This window comes from Palaemon carinicauda, chromosome 13 (genome assembly GCF_036898095.1).
Source record: "Palaemon carinicauda isolate YSFRI2023 chromosome 13, ASM3689809v2, whole genome shotgun sequence".
Taxonomy (NCBI): Eukaryota; Metazoa; Arthropoda; class Malacostraca; order Decapoda; family Palaemonidae; genus Palaemon; species Palaemon carinicauda.
Genome location: NC_090737.1, coordinates 132,021,209 through 132,040,568, shown reverse-complemented (window position 1 = coordinate 132,040,568; position 19,360 = coordinate 132,021,209). Strand labels below are relative to the sequence as shown.

The window sequence follows — 19,360 nt, the reverse complement described above, 5'->3', positions numbered from 1 at the left end:
TGCAGGTCTACTTCATTTAGGGCACGTATAGCATTGCCATCTGCATGCTGAAATTCAATGAGTGATGTTATGGTTTTAGCTCAGGCTTTTAAAGTGTTTAAGGTTAAAAAAAAAACACCATCCATTTGGTAACTTCTTGATATAGCTAAAGAGAGCTGATCGTTTACGAAGTCAGTGATGGCAACGATATAGAAAAAAAGGTAGGAGCCTAGGAGCCACTACACAGCCCTGTTTTATTCCAGATTTGACTGGGATTGGGTCGGTTATTTTATCTTATAGCATTTATAGTAATTGACATGTGTATTAGCCCAAAAATACTGATGAACTTGTTTGTAGTCTGCTTTCGATAGGACATCCAACAATAGCGTATACCTACTGTCAAATGCCCTGGTTAGATAAATAGATGCGAGGTATAGAGGTTTCTCTTCCCTGAATTTTTCATGCAATTATCTGACTGGAAATCATATCAATTGTCACTCGTGCTGGTTGGAAGCTGTTTTGAGTTTCAGGAAAGTATTTGTTCAGTGACTGCAGTTAATTGACTGTTCAGGATTTTAGCCAGAGATAATTCCAGCTACTGAAAAGAGCATTTTACCTCTGTAATTACCACAGTCTAATCCAGTGGTTCCCAACCTGGGGGAAATTTCCCCCTGGGGGAAATTTGAAGCTTCCAGGGGGGAAATAATTACCTACCTACTAACTAAAACAAGCAGAAAATGTCCTCATAGTATGTGCGGCAATTTGTTGTTAGCCATTCAATTGTGATATGATCATATCAGTTCTCAAAGACATGATATTCAAGGGGAGAATTGGAGTGTCATGCCCATTTCTGAGGCAGGCGAGTGGGCATGAGGGCTGGGCGGGGCATGAAGGGGGAAATCTGGACGGTTGAAATGGGTGCAGGGGGGAAATGACAGAAAAAAGGTTTGGAACCACTGGTCTAATCTATCTCCGTTCTTTTTATAGATGATTGCCATTATTTCGTCTCTTATGGCTTCTGGAACTTCATTAATCAATAGTTTCTCGAGAAATTTATAGAGATGTGAGTGAAGATGTGAGACTCCATTTTTAAAGGTTCTCATGGTATACCATCCAGGCCAAGGGCTTTGTTGTTTTTCAAGATGAAGATTGTTGATACTGCTTCCAATAGTGGAATTCTACCCATTGTATCATAAATAGGTAACTTTTTTTTATTTTGGCCACAAGATTTTTTTTTTAACTGTGGTGTCTATACTAGTTCACCAGAAAAAAAAATTGTGGACAAGTTTATATTCTGGTACTCAATTTGGTCGAGCTTTTGAGCTCTAAAGTAAGTCAGTTCGTGCCCAGTTCTGACAGATTCCTGTGATGAACACCAAGATTAAAATTGAAATAAAGAATATGGAACTAAATTATTATAATTGTTACACTTTATACAACAAGGGGACCTAGCGTAGTGACTGTTTACAATCTGCAAAATGACAGACTATAGGAGAAGTACATGACATGGACATTTTTAGAGATGTAATCACTTATAGCCTTAAAGATAAATTTTATTTAGGACAAAATATAAAACATCTGGATGTCATGCAGTGAACACATTACTGTTGGAACAATGTACATACAATTATTATCATTCCTTGCCCAAACTATAAACAGTGGAACAAGTCAGTGATGTCGTCTGTCGCAGGGCTCTCTGGTGACGTCATCTACGCTCATTGTGGCTCCCTTTTGTGTTCTGGTAACTATAGTTACCCAACAGCCCTTGTCTGGGCATGCGGACACACCCTAAAGTCCTGTCCATCGGGGTGGGGCTGTCGAGTTGATGAATAGGCAGACTTGACTGACGATACCAGTATAGCTTTACACAATGCATTTAAATATAATGGATGCCTACGATAAACCATATACATGGTTATAGTTAGTTTTTCTATATATTTAACTTCTTTTTTGACTGAGTCACTTATACAACATTGTATTATGTACGTTTTATATGGATTCACACCTAAATTAGTTACTTAATGGGTCTATTTTCATATGACATCTGACATATCGGAGGCAGTATGCTCCATTATTTCTGCCTCGATGGTGTTCAGTGTTGTTATACATTTTTACATGTCCATGTAACACTTCAGTTTTATTCTATAAACGTGGATTTTGACAAAGTTCAATCAACGTTCATGTTAGTGATTTTGTCTGATAAATAGTAGTTAGCTCAATGAAGGTCTCGTGGTAGACATCACAAGTCTGAATAGTGTTAAAATGATGAGGTAAGATGGAGGATCGTTACTATGGATAAACCAATGGCAAAAGAATACAACAGGTTAACCCACCACTCATTGCTGGCGTAGGTGGGCAGGGCTTCTGACTAAACAACACCAGTATCATCACAGTGGTGACGTCATAGTTAGGAACAACAAATCTCTCTCTCTCTCTCTCTCTCTCTCTCTCTCTCTCTCTCTCTCTCTCTCTCTCTGTCAATCCATTTCTATACCTCATTACCTGTCCCTTTAAAAGCCATGCGTACAGAAGTTGGGCTTTTTTCCCTTTGTTTCCCACTCAATGAAAAGAAAACGGAGACCCACAGATGTTTCTCCAACGCCTGCTAGACCAGCACGGTCCACGACTAATTAATTCACGCCACTTGAGTTCCTGCATTTTGGACGTTTTAGTACCCTGGTGAGTTGACCAGTTCTCATATATTCTTTTGGCCAAGCTTTCGGCCTTGAGATAAACTAGTTAACATGTGCCCGGCAGGGTTGGGGATCTAGCCACCGGGCACGGCCTGGTGATTTCAATCCTCAGGCGTTCAGGCAATGGGACTTTTTGCCTGTCAAATGTGGTCGTGATTGGACATGTCCTTTGATTAGGCCCGCTCGTCTGGACAGGGCTTTTGCAGTGTTCTTTATTCTGTAGCTGTATTCAGTGTAGGATTATAAATATGGTCCACATTCTAAGTCACTTGATCTTAATATATTGGAAATTTATATTGAAACCTTACTCCAGTTCCCAAATAGTAGCACAATGCCCTAGAGACTGACATTACATACATATGATTAGCACCCAATCACCCAAGCTAGGAAATACCAGACAGCGGCTGTTGGTGACTCGGCAAGTTGACCTATAGCCACCCCCGCCCCATTATTAGTTCACAAGGATGGTGAGATTGCAGACACTACAAGAAACTAAAGAGCTTGACCGAGACTCAATCTCATTCCGGCGCTCGCCAAGCAAGGGCGTTACCAATAGGCCACCATAACCTTTTATATAAGTTTTAAATAGATTATTTGTATTTAATAAAGATTCGATAGATTGCTTCTCGTAGATCTAAATAAAATTTGGTGAATTTAAGATTTAACCAAATTTGCAGACTGGATATAGATAAAACAACTTAAATTGGGAGTTATTTTATCGTTACATGAAAATTATACAAAAGAAGAACCTTATTACAATATAGCAGTATCTCTAATTTTCATAATGCTGTCTTTAAATAATCCTTTAAAGAAATATGCAGCATTGAAATATTTTGCTCTCTCAAAGCAATGTCTTGAAATAAAAATGGTAATATATTGATAAAAAAAAAAAACTCACATTTACCTTTTTATTGGAGCTGTCGAAGAGGCACCAATAAACAGCCAGAAAAAATGACGAGTATCCAATCAGGAGACTTTAAAGAAACTGAGGAAAAGACGTCCATCCACCTGAATTCAGTAAGGGCGAAAAAAACTATGAATCTTGGGTAAATGTCGACCTTAAGGGGTAGCTCCCTTCGTTGCTTCTGGCAGGGGGAAGAAGGACAGTACAAAGAATCTTATCAGGGGAGGGGATGACTCCCAGGGGAATGGGTAAATTTATTCAGTGGCGTTGTTTTATAAATATTCAAGTTGCTTCCCTGAAGACCGAGGGAAGATTAAATTGCTTTTAGTTAGAGCTCAGTAGTATTTTTTGCTGTAAGAGCACAAATCTACCAGTCTAGCTATACATCAGAGAGAGAGAGAGAGAGAGAGAGAGAGAGAGAGAGAGAGAGAGAGAGAGAGAGAGAGAGAGAGAGAGAGAGAAATCGTCTTATAAATTATTTTCCTTAGGTGGGAGGGTGACTACCTGATCGAAGCCGACTGTTATAGTCTGTGATAATACGATTATAAATGCTTAGGGCTACGAGAGCTACAGGGAAAAGGGAACTATTATCTTATATGAACTGTAGGTCCAATGTCTACCATCATTTTGATTTGCATTAAAATTGTAGGTGATTTTATGATAATGAATTATTCATTTAATCAAAATTCTTAGTTAATCAGGATAGGAATTATTGTTATGTTAATTCCTTTAGCCGTAAGAGAAAAACATTTTCCGTTATAAAATAATTATTTTTTAAAGATTTCTTTCGATCAGAGATACAATGAACTTTGGATTAATGAGGTTCCAGAAGCCTTAAGAGACGAATTAATGGCAATCATCTATAAAAAGAACGGAGATAGATTAAACTGTGGCTATAGGAATTATTGTTATGTAATTCCTTTAGTCGTAAATGAAAAACATTTTACGTTATAAAATAATTATTTTTGAGAGATTTCTTTCGAGCGTAGATAAAAAAGAACTTTACAAAGATATTAATGTTAGTAGGTGGGCATTAATTATTTTCATACTACTGGGCAATCATTAACTAGAAAAAATTAGGTCAGTGTAATCATTTGTTATCAGATACAGAGGAATAGAAATTCTCTCTCTCTCTCTCTCTCTCTCTCTCTCTCTCTCTCTCTCTCTCTCTCTCTCTCTCTCTCTCTCTCTCTCTCTCCGTCCCTAATTTTGTTTACCTCGTAACCACCATTCAACATAAAAAGAAAATTAAGAACCATTTGGTAAGTAAGAAAATTCCAGGAATTATAGAATGATTGGTTTTATAGAATTAGAATAAGTTATTTAATAAATATCAAAGTAATCTAAAACTATGTATTTATTCTCATGTGATAATAAATTATCTTCAACAGCTATCTATGACCTTTTAATGTTAACTAGCCTCGTGTGGATAGCAATACTGTAGTGTACGCGGACCTTGCACTTAGCAGGCACTGCCCAACGGACAATGCCCTAAAGTATGGATACGGTTTAAGCAGCACTCTTTCAGCCAGTGCTACTAAAAATATCTATAGCTCCATTTTTTTCATCATTATATACTAGTTAAGCTATAACCCAAGTTGGAAAAGCAAGGTACTATAAGCCCAAGGGCTCTAACAGGAAAAATTAGCCCAGTGAGTAAAGAAAAGCAGAAAAAAAACAAACTACAAGAAAATAATATGAAATATTTTAAGAACAGCAACATTACTATAGATCTTTCATATATAAGTTATGTAGAGAAACGTACGTCAGCTTTTTCAACACTGAAACATTCTCTACAAGTTTGAACTTTTGAAATTACACTGATTCAACTGCCTGATTAGGAAGATCATGCTACAATTTGGTCAGAGCTGGAACTAAACTTCTAAAATACTGAGTAGTATTGAGCCTCTTGATGGAGAATGCAAAACTATTAGAATTAACTGCTTACTTAGTATTACTTCCTTTCTTGAATCTCGGCCCTGAAGGGTCTTTCGGGCCCCAGCGTTGTATTATATGGCCCCTATTCTGAAAATTCTTTTTGGATCTTGTCATTCCTGATATGCATTTTTAAAGCTAATGTGAAATTTATTTGAAAATTATTATTATTATTGTTAATTGCTAAGCTACAACCCTAGTTGTAAAAGCAGGATGCTATAAGGCCAGGGGCCCCAACAAGGAAAATAGCCTAGTGAGGAAAGGAAACAAGGAAAAATTATAAATTTCAAGAACAGTAACAACATTAAAATAAATATTTCCTATATAAATTATAAATACTTTAACAAAATAAGAGGAAGAGAAATTAGATAGAATAGTTCATTTAAATGATTATCCCCTAACCATTGCGCTTGAAAATAAAAATATTTCATTGATGTTGCGAATAGACTCTAAATATGGATAATATTATTTTAGAGGTTCTAATATATCATCTTTATAGGAATAATTAGTCATTCGTTATCTAAATTCAAGTGGATGAATTGTATTGAAGAATTCATTAGATTTCTTGACAAAGTTCCGACATTTTTGGTGAATTTAGAATTCATCTAAAGTCGATTGATGGATTGATTTGAAGTTTTCTAATAGAATGGATATGGATAAAAGCCAAACTTTGATCACGTGTTAGCTTTTTTTTAGATGAATATAATGTCTAACCCTGATACTTTAAAAAGATATATATGATAATCGTCCTTGGAAATAACTGGAAAATCTATGACCATTTTGATTCTTGTCATTGGTTATTTAAAGCTTCTTTTTAAATCGTTTGAAATATTCCCTGAACGGAAAAAACGCCATCTATTGGTTGCTGAGTTAGTTGACATGATATAACTATAGGGTCAGTTGTAGTAAAGGACCGAAGAGCTCATTCATCAAGAAAGCAGAGCTTTTTTCTGTCTTTGTAAACCAATTGACGTCAATCTTTTGTTACTCTCTCTCTCCGTCAACTGCATTAGTAGTTGACGGAAGTCGACTTTCGGAAGATGGCTCGTGACAATTATTTGTGATCGGTTGTGTTCTTGACGTGAGTATCTATCTAGGTTATAGTAGTGGAGAGAATAGTGTTACTTTCGTAGTATTGATCGAATCAAATTTTACATGCCTTCCCTACATTGTGTTCTCCCACTGTTATGGTTGTGTTTCGTTAGTTTTTTCAAGATTTACATTGTATATACTTCACGAAGGTTAACTGCTACAGTCTGACTCTCAAGGCTTTGAACTGTTTTAGTCGCTTGAATTATTCAATCCAGCCTTCGAAAACTTTTTCTCTCGCATAGTAGAATCACCCCTATATACTAATTGATTATTTTCTCCGCATTAAAACTTTGTTTTAATCTTTTACATAAGCCATTACCTTTCAGAATAATGTTCTTAATACATTTGAATGCTACAAATCTTATAGCCATCTAATCTTGGCACGAACATGGTTTTAAATTTAAAATTTGTAGAGCCATGAACTTTACGGCTCCAGCTTGTATATTAAGCTCCCACTTTACACTAAAGTCTGAATTAAGGGCTCCAAGAAATAAAAATGTATGCAGATTTGATCTTGTGCTTATTCATAATACACATGACTGAGGACTATAAAGCTTTTATTATTTGAGTAGAGAAACTGTCAAATTAAAAGCTCAAGATAGATGACTGGTTAAATCTAAGATAGTTTGCGTTATACGATGGTTGTGGTGATTATTACTTTGCGGTAGTAAATTATAATTTTATCTAGCATAGTGGTTAGTTGGTTCACCATATGTCTTTCTCAGTCAGAATGAGACTTCCCCATCATCTCTTAGAAAGTCTACCTTAACAACTGCTATTCAAAACACAAGCAAAAGCAGGCAATTTATTTTTTGTTTTCTTTTCCAAAAATATTTGCCTTACGAACTGTAATTCAAAATATACTTGAAAAGCAGGCAATAAAAATTAACTTGTTTGGCAGTCTACGGTCACAATAACCCCTTGATTGTGACTCCTTGGTACAGTGCAAGCTGAGAAATGTCTGAAATTTATCCCTTGTTTGTCATTGTTCATATTTCTCGTGCAATGAAAAGTTTTAATGTTCTCTCATAATTTATAGGATGCAATTTAGTCTGATTGGCATGTTTCGGTAGTTAATGATTTTTTCCAGAACTTGTCAAAATAGTATAATTAATACTTTTTAGGTCTACTTAGGATATTCTTGTAGAAGACCTACAGTTCCAATAAGTGATCTGTTCAAAAGTTGTTCTTGGTAGTTAGCTGCTAAGGTTACCTGTACTATAGCTTTTCTGTTTTAAGCTTTACTCGTGTCCTGCTACAGCAGTTAATGGTCTACTACCTTTTATTCAAATTAGTTCGTCATAAATTTTTCCAGGTGTACTTTACTGGAAAGGTAAAGTCAGTTTATTCATTGATCTAAAACCATTTGATTATATATTTAAGCTACATTGACATATAGCTAATATGTGACCCCTCTAGTGAAAACTATATAAACCTGTCTATATCCTTGTAACTTTAATAAAAACGGGTCTAGAATACGCTTGGATTAACTATTATTTAAACCTGTGTTGAATACTCTTGGATCAACGTTTATATAAACCTGTATAAAATATCCTTGTAACTTTAATAAAAACGGGTCTAGAATACGCTTGGATTAACTATTATTTAAACCTGTGTTGAATACTCTTGGATCAACGTTTATATAAATGTCTAGAATACCCTTCAAGTAACTTATATAAACCTTGTCTACAATACCCTCGGATTAACTTTTATATAAACCTGTCCAGAATACCCTTGGATCAACTTTTATTTGAACCTGTCTAGAATACCCTTGGATCAACTTTTATTTGAACCTGTCTAGAATACCCTTGGATCAACTTTTATTTGAACCTGTCTAGAATACCCTTGGATCAACTTTTATTTGAACCTGTCTAGAATACCCTTGGATCAACTTTTATTTAAACCTGTCTAGAATACCCTTGGATCAACTTTTATTTGAACCTGTCTAGAATACCCTTGGATCAACCTTTTTTATTTGAACCTGTCTAGAATACCCTTGGATCAACCTTTTTTATTTGAACCTGTCTAGAATACTCTTGGATCAACCTTTTTTTATTTGAACCTGTCTAGAATACTCTTGGATCAACCTTTTTTTATTTGAACCTGTCTAGAATAATTTTGGATCAACCTTTTTAGAATACTCTTGGATCAACCTTTTTTTTATTTGAACCTGTCTAGAATACTCTTGGATCAACTTTTTTTTTATTTGAACCTGTCTAGAATACTCTTGGATCAACTTTTTTTTTATTTGAACCTGTCTAGAATACTCTTGGATCAACTTTTTTTTATTTGAACCTGTCTAGAATACTCTTGGATCAACTTTTTTTTATTTGAACCTGTCTAGAATACTCTTGGATCAACTTTTTTTTTATTTGAACCTGTCTAGAATACTCTTGGATCAACTTTTTTATATTTGAACCTGTCTAGAATACTCTTGGATCAACCTTTTTTTATTTGAACCTGTCTAGAATACTCTTGGATCAACTTTTTTTTATTTGAACCTGTCTAGAATACCCTTGGATCAACTTTTTTTTTATTTGAACCTGTCTAGAATACCCTTGGATAAACTTTTTTTTATTTGAACCTGTCTAGAATACCCTTGGATCAACTTTTTTTATTTGATCCTGTCTAGAATACCCTTGGATCAACTTTTTTTATTCGAACCTGTCTAGAATACCCTTGGATCAACTTTTTTCTATTTGAACCTGTCTAGAATACCCTTGGATCAACTTTTTTTTTATTTGAACCTGTCTAGAATACTCTTGGATCAACCTTTTATTTGAACCTGTCTAGAATACTCTTGGATCAACCTTTTTTTATTTGAACCTGTCTAGAATACTCTTGGATCAACCTTTTTAGAATACTCTTGGATCAACCTTTTTTTATTTGAACCTGTCTAGAATACTCTTGGATCAACTTTTTTTTATTTGAACCTGTCTAGAATACTCTTGGATCAACTTTTTTTTATTTGAACCTGTCTAGAATACTCTTGGATCAATTTTTTTTTATTTGAACCTGTCTAGAATACTCTTGGATCAACTTTTTTTATTTGAACCTGTCTAGAATACTCTTGGATCAACTTTTTTTTATTTGAACCTGTCTAGAATACTCTTGGATCAAACTTTTTATATTTGAACCTGTCTAGAATACTCTTGGATCAACCTTTTTTTATTTGAACCTGTCTAGAATACTCTTGGATCAACCTTTTTTTATTTGAACCTGTCTAGAATACTCTTGGATCAACCTTTTTTTATTTGAACCTGTCTAGAATACTCTTGGATCAACCTTTTTTTATTTGAACCTGTCTAGAATACTCTTGGATCAACCTTTTTTTATTTGAACCTGTCTAGAATACTCTTGGATCAACCTTTTTTTATTTGAACCTGTCTAGAATACCCTTGGATCAACTTTTTTTTATTTGAACCTGTCTAGAATACCCTTGGATCAACTTTTTTTTATTTGAACCTGTCTAGAATACCCTTGGATCAACTTTTTTTTATTTGAACCTGTCTAGAATACCCTTGGATCAACTTTTTTTTTATTTGATCCTGTCTAGAATACCCTTGGATCAACTTTTTTTATTCGAACCTGTCTAGAATACCCTTGGATCAACTTTTTTTTATTTGAACCTGTCTAGAATACTCTTGGATCAACCTTTTTTTATTTGAACCTGTCTAGAATACTCTTGGATCAACCTTTTTAGAATACTCTTGGATCAACCTTTTTTTTATTTGAACCTGTCTAGAATACTCTTGGATCAACTTTTTTTTATTTGAACCTGTCTAGAATACTCTTGGATCAACTTTTTTTTTTATTTGAACCTGTCTAGAATACTCTTGGATCAACTTTTTTTTTATTTGAACCTGTCTAGAATACTCTTGGATCAACTTTTTTTTTATTTGAACCTGTCTAGAATACTCTTTGATCAACTTTTTTTTATTTGAACCTGTCTAGAATACTCTTTGATCAACTTTTTTTTATTTGAACCTGTCTAGAATACTCTTGGATCAACTTTTTTTTATTTGAACCTGTCTAGAATACTCTTGGATTAACTTTTTTTATTTGAACCTGTCTAGAATACTCTTGGATCAACCTTTTTATATTTGAACCTGTCTAGAATACTCTTGGATCAACCTTTTTATATTTGAACCTGTCTAGAATACTCTTGGATCAACCTTTTTTTATTTGAACCTGTCTAGAATACTCTTGGATCAACCTTTTTTTATTTGAACCTGTCTAGAATACTCTTGGATCAACTTTTTTTTATTTGAACCTGTCTAGAATACCCTTGGATCAACTTTTTTTTTATTTGAACCTGTCTAGAATACCCTTGGATCAACTTTTTTTTATTTGAACCTGTCTAGAATACCCTTGGATCAACTTTTTTTATTTGAACCTGTCTAGAATACCCTTGGATAAACTTTTTTTTATTTGATCCTGTCTAGAATACCCTTGGATCAACTTTTTTTATTCGAACCTGTCTAGAATACCCTTGGATCAACTTTTTTTTACTTGAACCTGTCTAGAATACTCTTGGATCAACCTTTTTTTATTTGAACCTGTCTAGAATACTCTTGGATCAACCTTTTTAGAATACTCTTGGATCAACCTTTTTTTATTTGAACCTGTCTAGAATACTCTTGGATCAACTTTTTTTTATTTGAACCTGTCTAGAATACTCTTGGATCAACTTTTTTTTATTTGAACCTGTCTAGAATACTCTTGGATCAACTTTTTTTTATTTGAACCTGTCTAGAATACTCTTGGATCAACTTTTTTTTATTTGAACCTGTCTAGAATACTCTTGGATCAACTTTTTTTTTATTTGAACCTGTCTAGAATACTCTTTGATCAACTTTTTTTTATTTGAACCTGTCTAGAATACTCTTTGATCACTTTTTTTTATTTGAACCTGTCTAGAATACTCTTGGATCAACTTTTTTTTATTTGAACCTGTCTAGAATACTCTTGGATCAACTTTTTTTTATTTGAACCTGTCTAGAATACCCTTGGATCAACTTTTTTTTTATTTGAACCTGTCTAGAATACCCTTGGATCAACTTTTTTTTATTTGAACCTGTCTAGAATACCCTTGGATCAACTTTTTTTATTTGAACCTGTCTAGAATACCCTTGGATAAACTTTTTTTTATTTGATCCTGTCTAGAATACCCTTGGATCAACTTTTTTTATTCGAACCTGTCTAGAATACCCTTGGATCAACTTTTTTTTACTTGAACCTGTCTAGAATACTCTTGGATCAACCTTTTTTTATTTGAACCTGTCTAGAATACTCTTGGATCAACCTTTTTAGAATACTCTTGGATCAACCTTTTTTTATTTGAACCTGTCTAGAATACTCTTGGATCAACTTTTTTTTATTTGAACCTGTCTAGAATACTCTTGGATCAACTTTTTTTTATTTGAACCTGTCTAGAATACTCTTGGATCAACTTTTTTTTATTTGAACCTGTCTAGAATACTCTTGGATCAACTTTTTTTTATTTGAACCTGTCTAGAATACTCTTGGATCAACTTTTTTTTATTTGAACCTGTCTAGAATACTCTTGGATCAACTTTTTTTTTATTTGAACCTGTCTAGAATACTCTTTGATCAACTTTTTTTTATTTGAACCTGTCTAGAATACTCTTTGATCACTTTTTTTTATTTGAACCTGTCTAGAATACTCTTGGATCAACTTTTTTTTATTTGAACCTGTCTAGAATACTCTTGGATCAACTTTTTTTTTTATTTGAACCTGTCTAGAATACTCTTGGATCAACTTTTTTTTATTTGAACCTGTCTAGCATACCCTTGGATCAACTTTTTTTTTTTATTTGAACCTGTCTAGCATACCCTTGTATCAACTTTTTTTTATTTGAACCTGTCTAGCATACCCTTGGATCAACTTTTTTTTTATTTGAACCTGTCTAGCATACCCTTGGATCAACTTTTTTTTTATTTGAACCTGTCTAGAATACCCTTGGATCAACTTTTTTTATTTGAACCTGTCTAGAATACCCTTGGATCAACTTTTTTTTTTTTGATCCTGTCTAGAATACCCTTGGATCAACTTTTTTTTTTTTGATCCTGTCTAGAATACCCTTGGATCAACTTTTTTATTCGAACCTGTCTAGAATACCCTTGGATCAACTTTTTTCTATTTGAACCTGTCTAGAATACCCTTGGATCAACTTTTTTTTATTCGAACCTGTCTAGAATACCCTTGGATCAACTTTTTTTATTCGAACCTGTCTAGAATACCCTTGGATCAACTTTTTTTTTATTCGAACCTGTCTAGAATACCCTTGGATCAACTTTTTTTTTATTCGAACCTGTCTAGAATACCCTTGGATCAACTTTTTTTTGTTCGAACCTGTCTAGAATACCCTTGGATCACCTTTTTTTGTTCGAACCTGTCTAGAATACCCTTGGATCAACTTTTTTTTATTTGAACCTGTCTAGAATACCCTTGGATCAACTTTTTTTATTTGAACCTGTCTAGAATACCCTTGGATCAACTTTTTTTATTTGAACCTGTCTAGAATACCCTTGGATCAAATTTTTTTATTCGAACCTGTCTAGAATACCCTTGGATCAACTTTTTTTTTATTCGAACCTGTCTAGAATACCCTTGGATCCACTTTTTTTTTATTTGAACCTGTCTAGAATACCCTTGGATCAAATTTTTTTTATTCGAACCTGTCTAGAATACCCTTGGATCAAATTTTTTTATTCGAACCTGTCTAGAATACCCTTGGATCAACTTTTTTTTTATTCGAACCTGTCTAGAATACCCTTGGATCAACTTTTTTTTATTTGAACCCGTCTAGAATACCCCTGGATCAACTTTCTATTTTTCTTTCACAGGCAGTTCTTGTACTGAACTTCCTGGTGTCTGCACAAGAGCTATGTCGTCTGGCTTTCCATCTGGAATGGAGCTTTTCTTCAGACTTCAAAGAACGTTGAAGCTTTTGCTGCCAACTAATTCAGGCAGGCATTTGGACTGACAATGGCAACGTAGCTTCCAGTTCCAGATGTCTTGGAGACCTTGAACAACCTTTTTAGGGTCTCTACCTATGCCAGGAGTACAACAGACCTACAAATATTGTCTGGGTTGTTAGCGTTAAGGTTGCTAGATAAGTTAGTTTTCGTAGTCCTATTCACACTAATATTCAGATGACCAAGTTTCTTTTGTGAGCCTGCAACGTGGTTATCTGAAAGACTGCCTCCTTTTTTGTACTTTCATACCAAGTTCTTATATTTCAAATAGATTTCAAGATAGGTCTTACGATTTAGTTTTGAGTAAGCAATTAGAAAATTCTATAAAGTAATAGAGATGTATGAATTTTCCAAATTTCAAAATTCAGAAGGTCTTAAGTAATGCAAAATTAAGAACGGTTAATATGGACTTGAAAAAAATTGCGGCAAAATTTATTAGAATTCAAATATTCTTTCGTAGTAATAGGTTATCATATAAAAGACCATTAAAGAAATGTTGGCTTAGTTTACCAAAGTCTCTACATTCAAATGTCACTTTGTAAAACCAATTTTAAACATGTAACCCTTTTGTGATAAGGTGAATAGTTGCTTGTGGAAAGCTTCTTGTTGCCTAGTTCTTTAGGGGTAACTTAAGTCATTGATCTTAACCTTTTCAGGCAAGTTTTCATATTTTGTGCATTGAAAGTAACTTTTATCTTGTGATGGTAAAATCTTTCTTTAAATTTGCTTTAATTAAAGCTAAATCTTGCGATAGAGGAATCTTTACCGTTTTTGTTAAATTTTGGTTTATTCTAAAGTTTCTAGTTCTCAAATTAAAATTTTGTAGTTAAATATTAGTCTTAAACGCAATAAGTCTGTATGATCGTAGTTTCCAGGACTATTAACTGTATCGGATGTAGTTTGAATATTCATGATTTCGGTTTCTTGATTAAGAAGTTGGTAATGCTATGCATTTTTACTAATAAAAAGGAAAAATAAAAAAAATCCCGAAAGCTAGAGAGAGTAGGGTGCATATACCCTCAAAAAAAATTCCTGTATTAGTCTTAAGTAAAAGGGCATCCACAAGAATCCTTAAAGCTAAAGCGAATAAGGTAAAGCATCGTTTCTACAGGATGCCTTAGTGTCCTAAGGTTACTAACACCCTGTTTGGAGTCAGTTTTTCTTGTAATAAAATTAAGTCAAATAAAGCATTTAACAGAGTAAGGTTTTTATTTGTGCTATCTGCTCCTGATCTTTATTTTTTACAGGCTGAAGGCCTATAGTGTTGGCTTCTTATTGTGTTCACCTATTATCCCTACTGTTCTTCGTGAACATAAAGTAGTGGAATGTGATTTATTATTAGTGTAGTGTATCTATATTAGTAATAAGTGGAAAACTGTCTTTTTGACTATCAATAGGTATGTGTAGTTTTATCTATATTAGTAATAAGTGGAAAACTGTCTTGTTGACAATATCAATAATCGTGGATCAACGTGGTATTATGTAATAAGTATACCTTAGAAGGGTACCTCAAAGTTAACAGAATTTATTAACAGCCAATTGGTTTCTTTAGAGGTAGTGACTTCAGGTTTCTTCGAGATAGGGATTTCAAAAGCTTGACTCCATAACTTTAATACAAAGACAGTCTGTCGGAAACTGGTATGAATACTAGAACTATATCGACATGCAGTACTCGGAGGTCTTGCTTTTTAAAGTGGTGTTAGTTTCTAGAAAAAAATGGGAAAAAAAGGAAATAAACAAGGTACCTTATTTAATGATTTTTATACTAACTATAACTTAAGACCCCTATATGGAGTTTACAATATGGAACGGATGCTAAAGTGAACAGAATTTTTTATTCAGCTTATTTAAAGGCTCATTTGATTAGTTCATAATTTAACGCTGTACGAGAATATTGTTGGGTTAAGGGTTTTAATGTCTACCAGATCTTCCTGCTCTCCAGGTGTTTTAATTTTTTGTGCTCCTTCAATATTCCAATGCTTCCTTTATAATGAACCAAACGGAATGATTTTGTGCTTCTTTCACCTCTTATAAGGCATGTCGAAGGTTTTCATATAGTCCTTAAAGCATTTCTGTCTACCCCCATCTTTTATCAATTGGTTCAGTAGAGAAAGTGTTTGGGTATATTGGTGTAAATGCGTCCTTAATCTCGACCACATGGCCAGCTCATCTTAACAGACTTCTGACGAGAGCTACAATAATTACTTAGTTTGACTTCTAGAAACACTTTTGTTAGATGGTCTGGCTAATTGATCTTGAGGATTATTGCTTTGTTAGTGGAACTTTTTCTAGCAAAGTTGTCTGTATGGGGTCAAATTCTCTTTAAGCATAAACATAATTTTAGTTTGCTCTTGGTTCAAGATTTTAAATAGTAATGTTCTTTATTTCCCGAAAGTACCCATAACGAATAGTGTGGTACTGGATCTCTACTAATTCTTGCATCTCTTGATGACTACCGTGGTATGCAAAGTATTTATTATTGTCCAGGGTCTCATTACCTAGTCCAAGTACAAAGTTAATATTTCTTAATTAGTAATTTGGAGCAGGTTGATAAAAGGATCGGGATTTTGTTAATTGGAAGATCTAACTTAGTGTAGACATCAGAGAGGGCATTGGGTATTCTCTGCAGGTTTACTTCATTTAAGGCACGTATAGCATTGCCATCTGCATGCTGAAATTCATTGAGTGATGTTATGGTTTTAGCTCAGGCTTTAAAGTGTCTTGGTTTTAGCTCAGGCTTTAAAGTGTTTAAGGTTAACATCTCCACCATCCATTAGGTAACTTCTAAATATAGCTAAAGGGAGCTGATCGTTTACGAAATCAGTGATGGCAACTATATAGAAAAAAAAAGTAGGAGTCACTACACAGCCCTGTTTTATTCCAGATTTGACTGAGAATGGGTCAGTTATTTTATCTTTAGAATCTATAGTAATTGACAAATCATGTATTAGCCCAAAAATACTGATGAACTTGTGTGCAGTCTGCTTTCGATAGGACATCCAACAATAGCGCATACATACTGTCAAATGCCCTGGTTAGATAAATAGATGCGAGGTATAGAGGTTTCTGTTCCCAGAGTTTTTCATCCAATTATTTGACAGTAGAAATCATATCAATTGTCCCTCGTGCTGGTTGAAAGCCGTTTTGAGTTTCAGGAAGTATTTGTTCAGCGATTGCAGTTAATTGACTTAGGATTTTAGCCAGAGATTCTTTCAGCTACTGACAAGAGCATGTTACCTCTGTAATTACCAGTCTAATCCAGTGGTTCCCAACCTGGGGGAAATTTCCCCCTGGGGGGAAATTTGAAGCTTCCAGGGGGGAAATAATTACCTACCTACCAACTAAAACAAGCGGAAAATGTCCTCATAGTACGTGCGGCAGTTTGTTGTTAGCCATTCAATTGTGATATGATCATATCAGTTCTCAAAGACATGATATTCAAGGGGAGAATTAAGTGTGTCATGCCCATTTCTGAGGCAGGCGAGTGGGCATGAGGGCTGGGCGGATCTTGAAGGGGGAAATCTGGATGGTTGAAATGGGTGCAGGGGGGAAATGACAGATAAAAGGTTTGGAACCACTGGTCTAATCTATCTCAGTTCTTTTAATAGATGATTGCCATTAATTCGTCTCTTATGGCTTCTGGAACTTCATTAATCCATAGTTTCTCGAGAAATTTATAGAGATGTGAGTGAAGATGAGACACTCCATTTTTAAAGGTTCTCATGGTATACCTTCCAGGCCTAGGGCTTTGTTGTTTTTCAAGATGATTGTTGATGTTACTTCTTCCAATAGTGGAATTTTACCCAGTGTCTCATCAATAGGTAACTTTTTTTTTATTTTAGCCACAAAATTTTTTTTTAACTGTGGTGTCTTTACTGGTTCACCAGAAAAAAAATGTGGACAAGTTTAAATTCTGGTACTCAATTTGGTCGAGCTTTTGAGCTCTAAAGTAAGTTAGTTCGTCCCCAGTTCTGACAGATATTCCTGTGATGAACAGCAAGATTAAAATTGAAATAAAGAATATGGAACTAAATTATTATAATTGTTACACTTTATACAACAAGGGAACCTAGAGTAGTGACTGTTTACAATCTGCAAAATGACTATATAAGACTATAGAAGTACATGACATGGACATTTTTAGAGATGTAATCACTTATAGCCTTAAAGATAAATTTTATTTAGGACAAAATATTAAACATCTGGATGTCATGCAGTAAACTTATTATTGTTGGAACAGTGTACCTATAAGTATTACCATTCCTTGCCTAAACTATAAACAGTGGAACAAGTCAGTGATGTCATCTGCCGCAGGGCGCTCTCTTGTGACGTCATCTATGCTCATTGCTGGTCCCTATTGTGTTCTAGTAAGTATGTCTGTGCGCCGTGATCTCTTTAATCACGTCATCTACCCTCATTGTGGCTCCCTTTTGTGTTCTGGTAACTATAGTTGCCCGACAGACCTTGTCTGGGCATGCGGACACACCCTAAAGTCCTGTCCATCGGGGTGGGGGTATCGAGTTGATGAATAGGCAGGCTTACCTGACGATACCAGTACAGCTTTACGCGATGCATTTAAATATAATGGATGGCTATAATAAACCTCATATACATGGGTATAGTTATTTTTTCTATTCATTTAGCTTCTTTTTTGACGGAGTCATACAACATTGTATTATGTATGTTTTATAGGGATTCACACCTAAATTGGTTACTTAATGGGTATTTTCATATGTCGTCTGACATATCAGAGGCACTATGCTCCGTTATTTCTGCCTCAATGGTCTTGTGTTATATATTTTTACATGTCCATGTAACACTTCAGTTTTATTCTATAAACGTGGATTTTGACTAAGTTCAATCAACGTTCATGGTATTGGTTTTGTCTGATAAATAGTAGGTAGCTCAATGAAGGTCTGTGGTAGACATCACAAGTCTGAATAATGTTAAAATGATGAGGTAAGATGGAGGATCGTTACTATGGATAAACCAATGGCAAAAGAATACAACAGGTTAACCCACCACTCATTGCTGGCGTAGGTGGGCAGGACTTCTGACTAAACAACACCAATATCATCGCAGTGGTGACGTCATTGTTAGGAACAACAAATATCTCTCTCTCTCTCTCTCTCTCTCTCTCTCTCTCTCTCTCTCTCTCTCTCTCTCTCAATCCATTTTCTATACCTTATTGCCTGTCCCTTTAAAAGCCATAAGTACAGAAGTTGGGTTTTTTTTTTCTGTTTCCCACTCAATGAAAAGAAAACGGAGGCCCACAGATGTTTCTCCAACGCCTGCTAGACCAGCACGGTCCACGACTAATAAATCCCGCCACTTGAGTTCCTGCATTTTGGACGTTTTAGTGCCCTGGTGAGTTGACCAGTTCTCATATATTCTTTTGGCCAAGCTTTTGGCCTTGAGATAAACTAGTTAACATGCGCCCGGCAGGGTTGGGGATCTAGCCACCGGGCACGGCCTGGTGATTTCAATCCTCGGGCGTTAAGGCAATGGGACTTTTTGCCCGTCAGATGTGGTCGTTATTGGACATGTCCTTTGATTAGGCCCGCTCGTCTGGACAGGGATTTTGCAGTGTTCTTTAGTCTGTAGCTGCATTCAGTGTAGGATTATGTATATATCTATATCTATATCTATATCTATATCTATATCTATATCTATATCTATATGTGTATATATATATATATATATATATATATATATATATATATATATATATATATATATATATATATATATGGTT

General features: G+C 34.7%; 2 long non-coding RNA genes across 2 annotated transcripts in view; one reads left to right on the top strand and one right to left on the bottom strand.

Moving 5' to 3' along the window:
- Positions 1-19,360, bottom strand: part of LOC137652451 (uncharacterized) — a 217,272-nt gene that overhangs the window by 147,721 nt on the left and 50,191 nt on the right. The window lies entirely within an intron of this gene.
- Positions 6,428-14,804, top strand: LOC137652430 (uncharacterized). The gene is made up of 2 exons (XR_011046274.1): positions 6,428-6,592; positions 13,474-14,804. It is a non-coding gene; the product is annotated as an uncharacterized lncRNA (long non-coding RNA).